The sequence below is a fragment of the Aulonocara sp. 'chitande type north' Nkhata Bay genome, linkage group LG3, assembly GCF_057382095.1.
Source record: "Aulonocara sp. 'chitande type north' Nkhata Bay isolate Kocher_YH1m ecotype deep benthic linkage group LG3, A_spYH_male_GT1.1, whole genome shotgun sequence".
NCBI lineage: Eukaryota > Metazoa > Chordata > Actinopteri > Cichliformes > Cichlidae > Aulonocara > Aulonocara sp. 'chitande type north' Nkhata Bay.
This window is the reverse complement of record NC_141346.1, coordinates 5,358,683-5,370,307: the sequence shown is the minus strand read 5'-3', so window position 1 is coordinate 5,370,307 and position 11,625 is coordinate 5,358,683.

Here is an 11,625-nt window from a genome sequence, read left to right as displayed (position 1 = left end):
TGTGTGCTGTCCAAATATCAGCTGCTGCTTTCCTGCTTCATCTCAGTGTCAGCTGAATGCAGTCAGACAGCAGTGTGAGGCAGAGGAAGCTGCCATCAGCTGCTCTACTATCAGTCCACTAGATGGAAGCATGACACACACGATGCATTCACTGACACAAACTGATTCACTATGACTGGAGGCTTCAGTCCAGTAATACGCAGCCAGTTCAACCAATGAGTCATTGAATTCAACACGTATTACAAACATTTTCAAACATTTCAGCCGATCCATGATTCCAATAAGATCAGCAGAGTTAAAAGTTTCAAACTAATTATTCCTCCTGAGTTTGCAGAGAACTGAACACACAATAATTTACTGATAATAAGACGCTCCTCATAGCTCTTTGTTCAGTACGGCTTTCCTTCTCCCCATAAACCTGGAGGTTGCAGAGTTAAAGATGTAATTGATTGTCACCAATGGGGACACATTTAGACATAAGTATGTCAGACGGACAGCTAGGATCAAACACTGTGGACGCAGAGACATCTGTGCTTTTACTTAAATCACATCTGTTTATTAACAGGAGTTAGTAGTAGTAGTTATTATTAGTAGTAGTAGTTATTTTGTAATAATTATTTTGTAATTATTTCGTAATCATTGTCATAATTACCTTCTATTGAAGCAGATTCAACATTTGTGATGCAGTGTTTTTAATGAGAAGCACAATTTTTTTAATCAAGTTCATGCTACATCTATACAACAGCTCCACTATCAGCTATTCCTTCATACAAATGCATCTGCAACTGTGTGTGTGTTTGTGTGTTAAATTATTTTCTCATGTCTCCATAAAATGACCTGAAACTGTCTAATAGCTACCATTTTAACAATATAAGCCTATAAACTACAGTTCCACACACTAACACAAATGCATAACCTATTTAGAACACATACCATCTTTTTCTTAGGGTATGAAGACAAAAGCTATCAACACAAAGCAAAGACGAAAATTTTCGTGTTTATACTGTAAAAACATGAACAAGTAAGAACAAGTAAAAACAAGGGCTGCAGTGTGACTGCTCATCAGTTGAAATTCAGGCTCTGGCTGCTGTGCTGGGGTCTGCAGAGACGCAGCTTTAACGTCACTCTGTGTTCTTGGCTAGCTCTGTGTTATCATGCTGTCTGTGCAGATGGTTTGATGCCACTGTACCTAACTTAACTTTTACAGCCTTTCATTCTCTCTGGCTGTCAGTTCTAGTTGAGCAATATAGCTTTTCGTTTATTGTGTAAATACAGTCTCATTAACTTCTGTTATTGTTAGATTTTTTGTAACTGAGGATTATATTTAGCATATATTTATGGTGAATTTAATGACTGGAATAACTTTATGTGATTCAAAGTTCAAAATAATAATGTCTATCATTTACTTAATTTCTTTCAGTTCATCATCTTTCTGAAAGCCATTTGAATTCTCCTCTTTCTCTCTAACCCAACTCTCTTCTGATGGCTGCTTTTACTTTGTCTCTACAAACAGAATCTACTGCTTGAAGATACCACCTCATCCACCAAGGCGGTCTCCCGTGGCTAGTTAACCAGTAGAAAGTTGGCACACAGACCAGGTAAGGTATAAGGTATAAAATATTATAGTGATCCCAATAATATTTATAATATGACGACAGAGAATAGAGGAAGTGGGTCTTGAGGCACCCATTTAAGTCATTATTAGCTCTCTGCTTTGTCTTACATCATGTTCGTGATAAACAAAAATGCTGTGAATGATGTTGCGTGTCTTTAGCTAGCATAATACAAAAGAAACAATCTTCCGTGAAAGTTTAAACTGGAAAAACGAGTAACTGAATGCATCAAAGTTTCAGTTTGCGGTTCACCTGATCTTTGTGAAGCAGAAACAATAACAAGATGTTAGCTAATAGATATATATAACATCAAAACACAACAGGAATTTCTTTGTTTTACACTTTAATTCAGATCATACAGCAGATTAATTTTATGTAAAGGAAATAATACATAATAAAAAATACACCTGCTGTTCTGCTCTCAGTTCCATCAGTCTCTGTGACGCCAGAATAATTACCTGTCAGCAGAGGAATTTTTAAACCAACACTTCCTCATGTTTGAGCTTGTCACGCTTTGTGTGTGTCTGCATATTTACTACATACTATTAAAATTATATTTTAGTGAGTTCCTTCTGTTTTTACAGTCTGGATTAGGCTGCTTCCTGCTCTGTAGGTCTTCATCTCTGCTGATCAGGAGGTCTCAGACTAGATCTTTTAGACATGAGCCTCTGATCCTGTTAAAGTAGTTCAGATCTTTACGTAACTTAACATTTCCAAAAGACTGAAATCGCACTGAGTTATCCGAGTGCGTGCTCTATAAGGACTCTGATATTAGATGATCTGTATTATTCCGGAAAACAGGTTAAAGGGGAAAAAAAAGTTTGAAGCTTTTTTTTTTTAATTCAAAGGCTTGGAACCTCAGAGGAGGGTAATACACAGTGAAACTCAAGAGACCACATTCTGACCTACTATTGATGATTAAAACCTTTAAACTGAAAAATAAAAACAAGAATAATAAAAAAAAACCTCAAATCCAGCAATTAAAATCACAGAATTCAACGTGAACATGAACGTGAACGTGAACATGACAACAGCACAACACAAAGACATGGAAATGTCTGCTACATCTAAATATTTTTCTGCATGTTATGCATGACTCGAGTCAAAGCCCAGTTCAGGTTTACTCCTGCAGAGTAAACCTGAACTGCTTTACTTTGTGTTTTGTTTTTTAATTTATTTGTTTGTTTTTCATGAGACTTAAGTAAAAATCTGAATTACAACTTTTTAACAAAAAAACTGATTTTATCAGATTGATCTTCCCTTTAACTGGATACAATGTTCAATCAGATTAATGATCAGTGTCTGATTAGTCTAAAGTTTCACACAGATCTATTTAAACTGTTTATCACAATAACAAATGTTTTAGTGCAGACCTACTGACTGATAACATGTGTGAATTCAATCAGTCAATAATCTATAATCATGTGGAATTGTCTTCAAACACAAAAGTGATCAAAGTTTGTCCTGATATAAGAGCTTAACATTTGGTCCAAACATCACAGAGCGGAAACAAGCAGTCAAACTGTTAAAGAAGGAAACAAAGCAAACTTACAGTTTCTTCACACGGAGATACAATCAACAAGCTCCACTCCACACCTGAGTTTGTGTTTCCAGCTCAGACGTGTTAAACGCTGCTGCTGTGCTACATTTGTCATTTCCTGCTTTCACTACCATCCATGTCAAAGCGCTGAAGTCATCTGATCACTTTAATGCAGTAAAGCAGGAGCTGTAAGTCTGACATTTATTTACTGTCATCACAAACACACACAGCTGGATTAGCACCCAGACAAAGGGCTGAAAAGCTGAAAATCATTCTTTGATTATTATTATTATGTATCCTGTTTATGTGGAGGCAGTTTTCTATCTGTCAGTGCTGAAGAAGACGTCACTGATCACATGACTCTAAGGGATGTTTCCTGCACCTCGCTGATTCTGAGCCATGAAGATTGAAGGCAGCTCTGAAGGCAAAGCAGGTCTGAGCCTGTGTTAGCAAGCTGTACCTAATAAAGTGGTAGTAAGTGTGTCAAGGACTCGGTAAGTAATGATAGCAGGGGGCAGCACAGAGAGGTTAGGCGCTGTCAGAGAAGCAGACTCACATCAGACTGGTCATATTCCATCATCTATACCTGAAATAATCATCAAACACACAGCAGACTTGAAACATGTGGAAACATCTGGACCTCAGTCTCAGCCTCAGACCTGCTCCTCTGCTTCCTGTTTACAGCGCACACATCATGCTGTGTACTGAGAGTCATGTGATCAAAGCGAGGACCTGGTACTCTGACACAGAGCTAGCACAGTTATCCTAATGTGTGATATTACTTCTAACCAGAGAGCATTTAGCTTTCACAGCCAGCCAACATCCTTTAACACTGAGCATGTGCAAACACAGCTTGCAGCTTCCATTACTCACAAGCTCCAGCCCTCCACTTAAAAGCCCAGAACAAACCTTGTGAACAACACAGTCCAGAGAGGTCATGTTAACGCTCTGTTTCGGGTGGGAAACTCAGCTGTGGTGTGGCTGTGCCTCTCCTACAATCTCTGATGTCAGAGCTGCTAAATTAGACTGAACTGAAGCCAGATTCAATCTTAAAACAGCCACAAAGTCTCAGAGAGAGAGAGCTCCATCTCTGGACCCAAGTATATGTTCCACCACCACGCTGCGATGAATCTTGGGATAGGGTGGGTCCACCTGTCCTTCAGATCCAGGAAGAAGGAGGACACAATTGCGGGAGCCTTGGATTAGCAAGATGGCACGGCCACGTCCAGACACCTTCCCGACCGCTCCGCACAGACTATGCACCTTTTTAGTTGTTAACTTATTTATTGCTTTGTTCTATGTTCCAAAATCTTCTGGCTTTTTAGTTTACGACAGCAGATTGCTTCTCAACATTGGTAATGTTACGGCCCTAGCAGGGCCTCTCTCTCTCCTGAGGGTGCCTGTGTGGGCGTGTCCCACTACCTCCTACCTGAGATGCCACCTTTCCCTCCGGCACAGCTGACTCCCATCAGCAATTAAGGGTATTTAAGCCCAGAGCAGGGTGAGCTCTGGGCCAGAGTGCCATTTGTGCGGGTACAGCTAGTGAGCTGTGTTTTCCTTTTGACATTTTGGCATTACTGACCAACGCCTGAGTTTTGTTTGTGTTACTTTTATGGTGATAGCGGCTTGTCCGTCTCTTTTAGTTTAATTACTTCAATAAAACTGTTTTATTTAACTTTCGCCTCTTGACTCCTTTTTCTGACCCGGTCACTTTTGTTACTTCCCCCTCCCCGCCTAGACCCCCCAGGGGAACGTAACAAGTGGGGGCTCGTCCGGGATATTTGAAAAGGGAGTTCTGTGTTGGATTTGGTTTTTTTCATTATCTCGCTTTGTCACCTTTTAGAGATCCATAACTTCCCAGTTAATGTAGGTGAGTGTCCAGCTGAGCTTTTTAAGTTCCTCCTTCGGGCACTCTTTTGTTATTTTGCCTTTGTTATTTTTGGAGTAATCCTGGGTGGGGATTAATTCTCTGTCGGGGGTAGGCAATTCAGGGCTCCGGTCGCTGAAGTTCTGCCTTTAAAGTTGCCTCGAGCCCAGCACGCTCCGGAAGATAGGTAGGGCAAGGTTGTTGTGTTTAGGAACTGTGTTAGTTGTTTTTGTTAAGGTGGGTGTGGCGAGAGGTAAGTTGGTCAGCTAAAGTAAATTGTGTAGTTGTCTGTTAATTGTCTTAATTAGGTTGTGTTTTTCTAACCCTTCACCATCCCCAAAATGGTTGACACAGCTGCTAGTGTACAGGTGTCTAGAGGCTCGTTTGTGAGCAATAACATTCACCTGGTTCCAGACTTCTGTGAATCCAGTGTTCACAGCTTTTTCAGTGTGTTCGAACGCCTGGCAACTGCACTGCAGTGGCCTCAAGATGTGTGGGGGGTGATGTTGCTGTGTCGGTTGACAGGTAAGGCTCAAGAAGCGTGTTCTGGTCTGTCTGGGCAGGACGGCCTAGTTTATGAAAAGATCAAAAGGGCCGTCCTCAAAGCCTATGAACTGGTACCTGAGGCCTACAGGCAGCATTTTCGACGGTTGGAGTTGGCGCAGGGACAGTCCTATCTTGACTTCGCCAGGGAGAAGGCGAGGCTCTTTGATAGGTGGTGTGCGGCAAGCCAGGTTAATGATGTGGGGTCCATACGTGAGCTTATGCTGGTGGAGGATTTTAAAAACTCTGTTCCTAAGTCTGTGGCCCTTTATTTAAGTGAACAGAGGGTTACAACTCTACAGCAAGCTGCCACCCTGGCAGATGAGTTTAAGCTGACTCATAAAGCAAGTGATATAGGACATGATATCCATCTGCACCATAGCGCGTCCTGGAGAGGTAAGAGTGGGCCAGCTAAGAAGGAAAATGCAGTTATGGTGTTAGGACCTAGGCCCAAACTGTGTTTTTTCTGTCACAAGCTTGGCCATGTGGTTGCCAATTGTGTCAAACTGGCACTCAAACAGAAAGCCCACTCAACACAAAAGGGGCCTGTTTTGAGAAAAGTCAGTCGTGGCTCTCAAACTGACAAGCTTGCCAGGCCTACGGAAAGGCTAAACCTGGAGCACAATTGCTCGGTAGCACCCCGTAATCAGTGTACGAGGCCAACTAACCCTGAGTTGCCGCTGGTTGACCATTTCTCCAGTTCATGTTTAAAACCACCATTCAGACCTGCACCCCTTGCTAACAATCATGTCTGTGTTTCAGTGAAGCCTGCTAGCTGCCTGCTGGGTTCTCTACACGTGATAGTTCGAAGCCCTGGCTATCCCATGGGACACTGTTTCGAGGGTTTGGGTCCCCGCCTAGACCCCCCAGGGGAACGTAACAGGTAACAAGTTTGCACATGTAATCTTAGACGCTTAAACCCAACCCATCATGGCTGACTGAGATACTCCGTGGCGCAGACAACAACAATGGACAGGTTGCTTACCTGAGGTGAAGAACGAAGAAGCACCCGGGGAAATGCGCTGGTGTTCAGAACAGCCGGAGACAGCAGGCACGTCACATAGCATTCCCCAGTATCCTGCTGGCTAATCTACTGTTGCTGAAGAACAAGCTGGATAACCTAAAAGCAAGAGTCACCTTCCAACGAGACATGAGGGACTGCAACATTCTTTGCTTCACCGAGACATGACTGACACCCACCAGCTGTCGGATTCATTCTCTGTGCTTCACGTTGACAGAATGGTAGAGTCAAACAAAATCAGGAGGAATGTGTTTCATGGTAAACACAAAGTGGTGCAACGCCAACAGCATTTCTATTCTCTCCAGTGGCTGCTTGCCTCTTCTGGAAAAACCTGAGCATTAAGTGTCACCCTCATGCCCTATGAGTTCACTTCGGTAATCACCATGGTGCTCTACATCCCACTCCAAGCGGACACAGGTATGGCTCTGTCTGAACTACATGATGTGCTGAGTACATTTCAAAAGAAGAATCCGGGCTCAACCCACATTGTAGCAGGAGATTTTAATAAAGCAAACCTCGGACAAGTCATGACAACTTGGTAAACGGTAGCAGGAAATTCTAAAGAACAATAATTAAATATAAACCCAAGCACCAACAGTTCATGTACTTGATGTTCCTAGACTATTTAATAGTAGAATGGGAGGGAGAGCCTTCAGTTTTCAGGCCCCTCTTCTGTGGAACCAGCTTTGGAAGCTGGTTCCAAACTTTCAAGATTAAGCTTAAAATTTTCCTTTTTGGTAAAGCATATAGTTAGGGCTCGACCTAGTCCTCCCTTACTTATGCTGCAATAGACGTAGGCTGCCGGGGGATTCCCATGATGCATTGAGTTTTTCCTGTTAAAGGTTTCTTCCTGTTAAAAGGGAATTTTTCCTTCCCACTGTCGCCAAATTGCTTGCTCATAGGGGGTCATATGATTGTTGTTTTTCTCTGTATCTATTTTGTACAATATAAAGCGCCTTGAGGCAACTGTTGTTGTGATTTGGTGCTATATAAATAAAATTGAATTGAATGTTTTACTAAATGTTCATAACAGTCTCATTCCTCCAATTTAAAAAAAAAAAAAAAAAAAAAAAAAACTCCATACATACTGGTTCAGTGTTTAATATATTCGTGGCTCATTTGTCCAGCAGCTTACGTTTACAATGGCTTGCAAAAGTATTCGGCCCCCTTGAACTTTCCCACATTTTGTCACATTACAGCCACAAACATGAATCAATTTTATTGGAATTCCACGTGAGAGACCAACACAAAGTGGTGAACACGTGAGAAGTGGAACGAAAATCATACATGATTCCAAACATTTTTTACAAATAAATAACTGCAAAGTGGGGTGTGCGTAACTATTCAGCCCCCTGAGTCAATACTTTGTAGAACCACCTTTTGCTGCAATTACAGCTGCCAGTCTCTTAGGGTCTGTCTCTACCAGCTTTGCACATCTACAGACTGAAATCTTTGCCCATTCTTCTTTGCAAAAAAGCTCCAGCTCAGTCAGATTAGATGGACAGCATTTGTGAACAGCAGCTTTCAGATCTTGCCACAGATTCTCGATTGGATTTAGATCTGGACTTTGACTGGGCCATTCTAACATATGGATATGTTTTGTTTTAAACCATCCCATTGTTGTCCTGGCTTTATGTTTAGGGTCATTTTCCTGCTGGAAGCTGAAACTCCGCCCCAGTCTCAAGTCTTTTGCAGACTCCAAGAGGTTTTCTTCCAAGATTGCCCTGTATTTGGCTCCATCCATCTTCCCATCAACTCTGACCAGCTTCCCTGTCCCTGCTGAAGAGGAGCACCCCCAGAGCATGATGCTGCCACCACCATATCTGACAGTGGGGATGGTGTGTTCAGAGTGATGTGCAGTGTTAGTTTTCCGGCACACATTTTGCATTTTGGCAAAAAAGTTCGATTTTGGTCTTATCTGATCAGAGCAGCTTCTTCCACATGTTTGCTGTGTCCCCCACATGTCTTGTGGCAAACTGCAAACAGGACTTCTTATGGTTTTCTGTTAACAATTGCTTTCTTCTTGCCACTCTTCCATAAAGGCCAACTTTGTGCAGTGCACGACTAATAGTTGTCCTGTTGACAGATTCCCCCACCTGAGCTGTAGATCTCTGCAGCTCGTCCAGAGTCACCATGGGCCTCTTGGCTGCATTTCTGATCAGCGCTCTCCTTGTTCGGCCTGTGAGTTTAGGTGGACGGCCTTGTCTTGGTAGGTTTACAGTTGTGCCATACTTCTTCCATTTCTGAATGATGGCTTGAACAGTGCTCTGTGGGATGTTCAAGGCTTGGGAAATCTTTTTGTAGCCTAAGCCTGCTTTAAATTTCTCAGTAACTTTATCCCTGACCTGTCTGGTGTGTTCTTTGGACTTCGTGGTGTTGTTGCTCCCAATATTCTCTTAGACAACCTCTGAGGCGTCACAGAGCAGCTGTATTTGTACTGACATTAGATTACACACAGGTGCACTCTATTTAGTTATTAGCGCTCATCAGGCAATGTCTATGGGCAACTGACTGCACTCAGACCAAAGGGGGCTGAATAATTACACACACCCCACTTTGCAGTTATTTATTTGTAAAAACTTTGGAATCATGTATGATATCCGTCCCACTTCTCACGTGTACACCACTTTGTATTGGTCTTTCAGGCGGAATTCCAATAAAATTGATTCATGTTTGTGGCTGTAATGTGACAAAATGTGGGAAAGTTCAAAAGGGCCGAATACTTTTGCAAGCCACTGTATATAGAAATCCTCTTACTGTTCTACTGATGGTCAGCTAGCTCCTCCTGCTTCATTCTCCTCAGGAAGTCTAGTGTGATCTTCACAATTGCCTCTCTGCTGCTCCTCTTTGGTCCATGATCTCCCCACTGGCTCTCTAAGGATTCTGGGTGATCTGGACTAAGAACCTTCTGGATCTTCTTCAGCTTTTTCTTCAGAAAAGTGATGATGTTGTCCTCCAGCAGCTGGGACAGAATACTTTATGAATGACCCAATCAGACTGAAATCATGGAGCCAAACATCAGATCCATGTTGGACACACTGACAATCCACTGGTCTACAAAGAGCAGCATGGAGATGACTGTGAACAGAATAGATGCAAAAGTAGTTGTTGTACATGTGCAGACCATAAATATGGAGTCCAGCTGTGTTTGATGCTGCTGGGCAGACTGACCACTGAGAATGTCCCCTTTTTATATCCTACTTTTCTGTTTGAGCTGATGCTTCATCTTTCTTTCTGTCACAAGTATATGAGAGAGCCACACTTGGAAGATCAGTAGACCCCCTCAAATACTTGGCAGCACATCAGACACTTCCAACAAATCCAACAGTGTGGAAACTGGCAGATATCTGTTTATTCCTGCATCACCAGTGCCAGGTGAAATTAGATTTCCTAAAGCTGCTGGACTGCTGAGCCAGAGGAGAAGTCCACTGAGGCTGCCACAGGAGAGACAAAATGATTTTGGATGAAAAACCTGTGAAAAAAATCAATCTTGCACCTGATTCTGTTAATAATCATTCCTAATGTACCACATTATTCCCCAAATGACTGATTAATCAAAGTCGATCAAAGATCAAAGACTCGAAGCTTTGAATCTTTTTGGGTGTAAATAGAAGTAAAGCCTCCAAGCTTAATGAGGCTTCACCTGCCCACCACAACATGTTTCTTCACATTTCATAAGCCTCCCCTCAATAAGGCTCCACAGTAACTTCCATTTTCATCCAAGCTGATGTTCAGTGTGAAACAGCTGGATTAAAGCAGACCAGGATTCACTGTTTCTATCACATTAACTCTCAGAGGCACTGAAAGGAGCTTTAAACCACAGGGCTTTTCTCTGCCAGCTCTACAATGTGGGGGCTGAGTCCAGCTAATATGTGTGTGGGCGGGGCATCTTCACATCTCTGAAAAAGGTTTATCTTTAAATCTATGTGTGTGCAATTATTAGTTTAATAGTAGATTTTTTTCAGTTTTAGAGCCAAAGATCAGTAAATACATTCCTCAATGAGACAACACATGCTTGAGAATAGCACACGTGATCATGACATGACACATGATTAAAAAGCAGCATCCAACCATTATAATGTGGCTTCTTTTATTCCAAATGAGCACACATGCACTTATAAAAGAAAACAGCCAATGTTATTGTTATCATTTTTATTTATATAGCACATTTAATTACAACAGCAACACTGAACAAAGTGTTGTACGGAAATACAAAATAACTCATACCAAATCATTTATAATAATAGTACCAAATACCAAATAACTCTCATAATCTATTAAAAAGTCAGTGAATGCAAATGGTTTTTTTGTAGATGAAATTTGAAAATATTGACAGTAGAAGCCTGATGAGTAAGGGGTTGAAATCCTTGATCACCTCTTTAAACCAGCCTAGACCCTGCTATGGCTAAAAGCAAAGAATCATTATCATTTGATCTAAGAGATCTAGAGGGTGGATAAGGTTGCAAGAGGTCAAATACTGACCCAAAAGCCTGTCCATTCAGGGCTGTTTAAGTCGATAATAAAATTTTGAAATCAATTTGGATGTGAAAAAAGGAAGCCAGTAAAGAGAGGCAAGCACCAGGGAACTAAGTTGACATCTTTATTTCGTGTCAGAAAACGAGTTGTAGCACTTTGGACCAACTGCAGCCTTGCAAGGTAGGTCTGACTACCTCCAACATATACGGAGTTACAATAGTCCAGCTGGGATGTAATGGAAGCATGTATCACCTGTTCAAAGTTTTTAGAATATAAAAATGATTTCACCTTGGATAAAAGCCTCGGTTTGAAAAAGCATCTGAGTTAATCTGTTTTTCAAAGGTGAAATTGCTGTCAAATATAGCCCACAAATATAGCCCACAAATTTTTGCCATTCAACTTAATAAAAGGCTCAAGACTGTGTAGATTAAAATGAGATGTGCTGGGATTACACTTGGTTCAAACACCATCACTTCGGTTTTGTTCTCATAAACCTTAAGGAAGTTAGAGGCCATCCAGACTTTAACTTCATCAACAGACTAAAGGAAAGGTAAAAGTGGAGCAG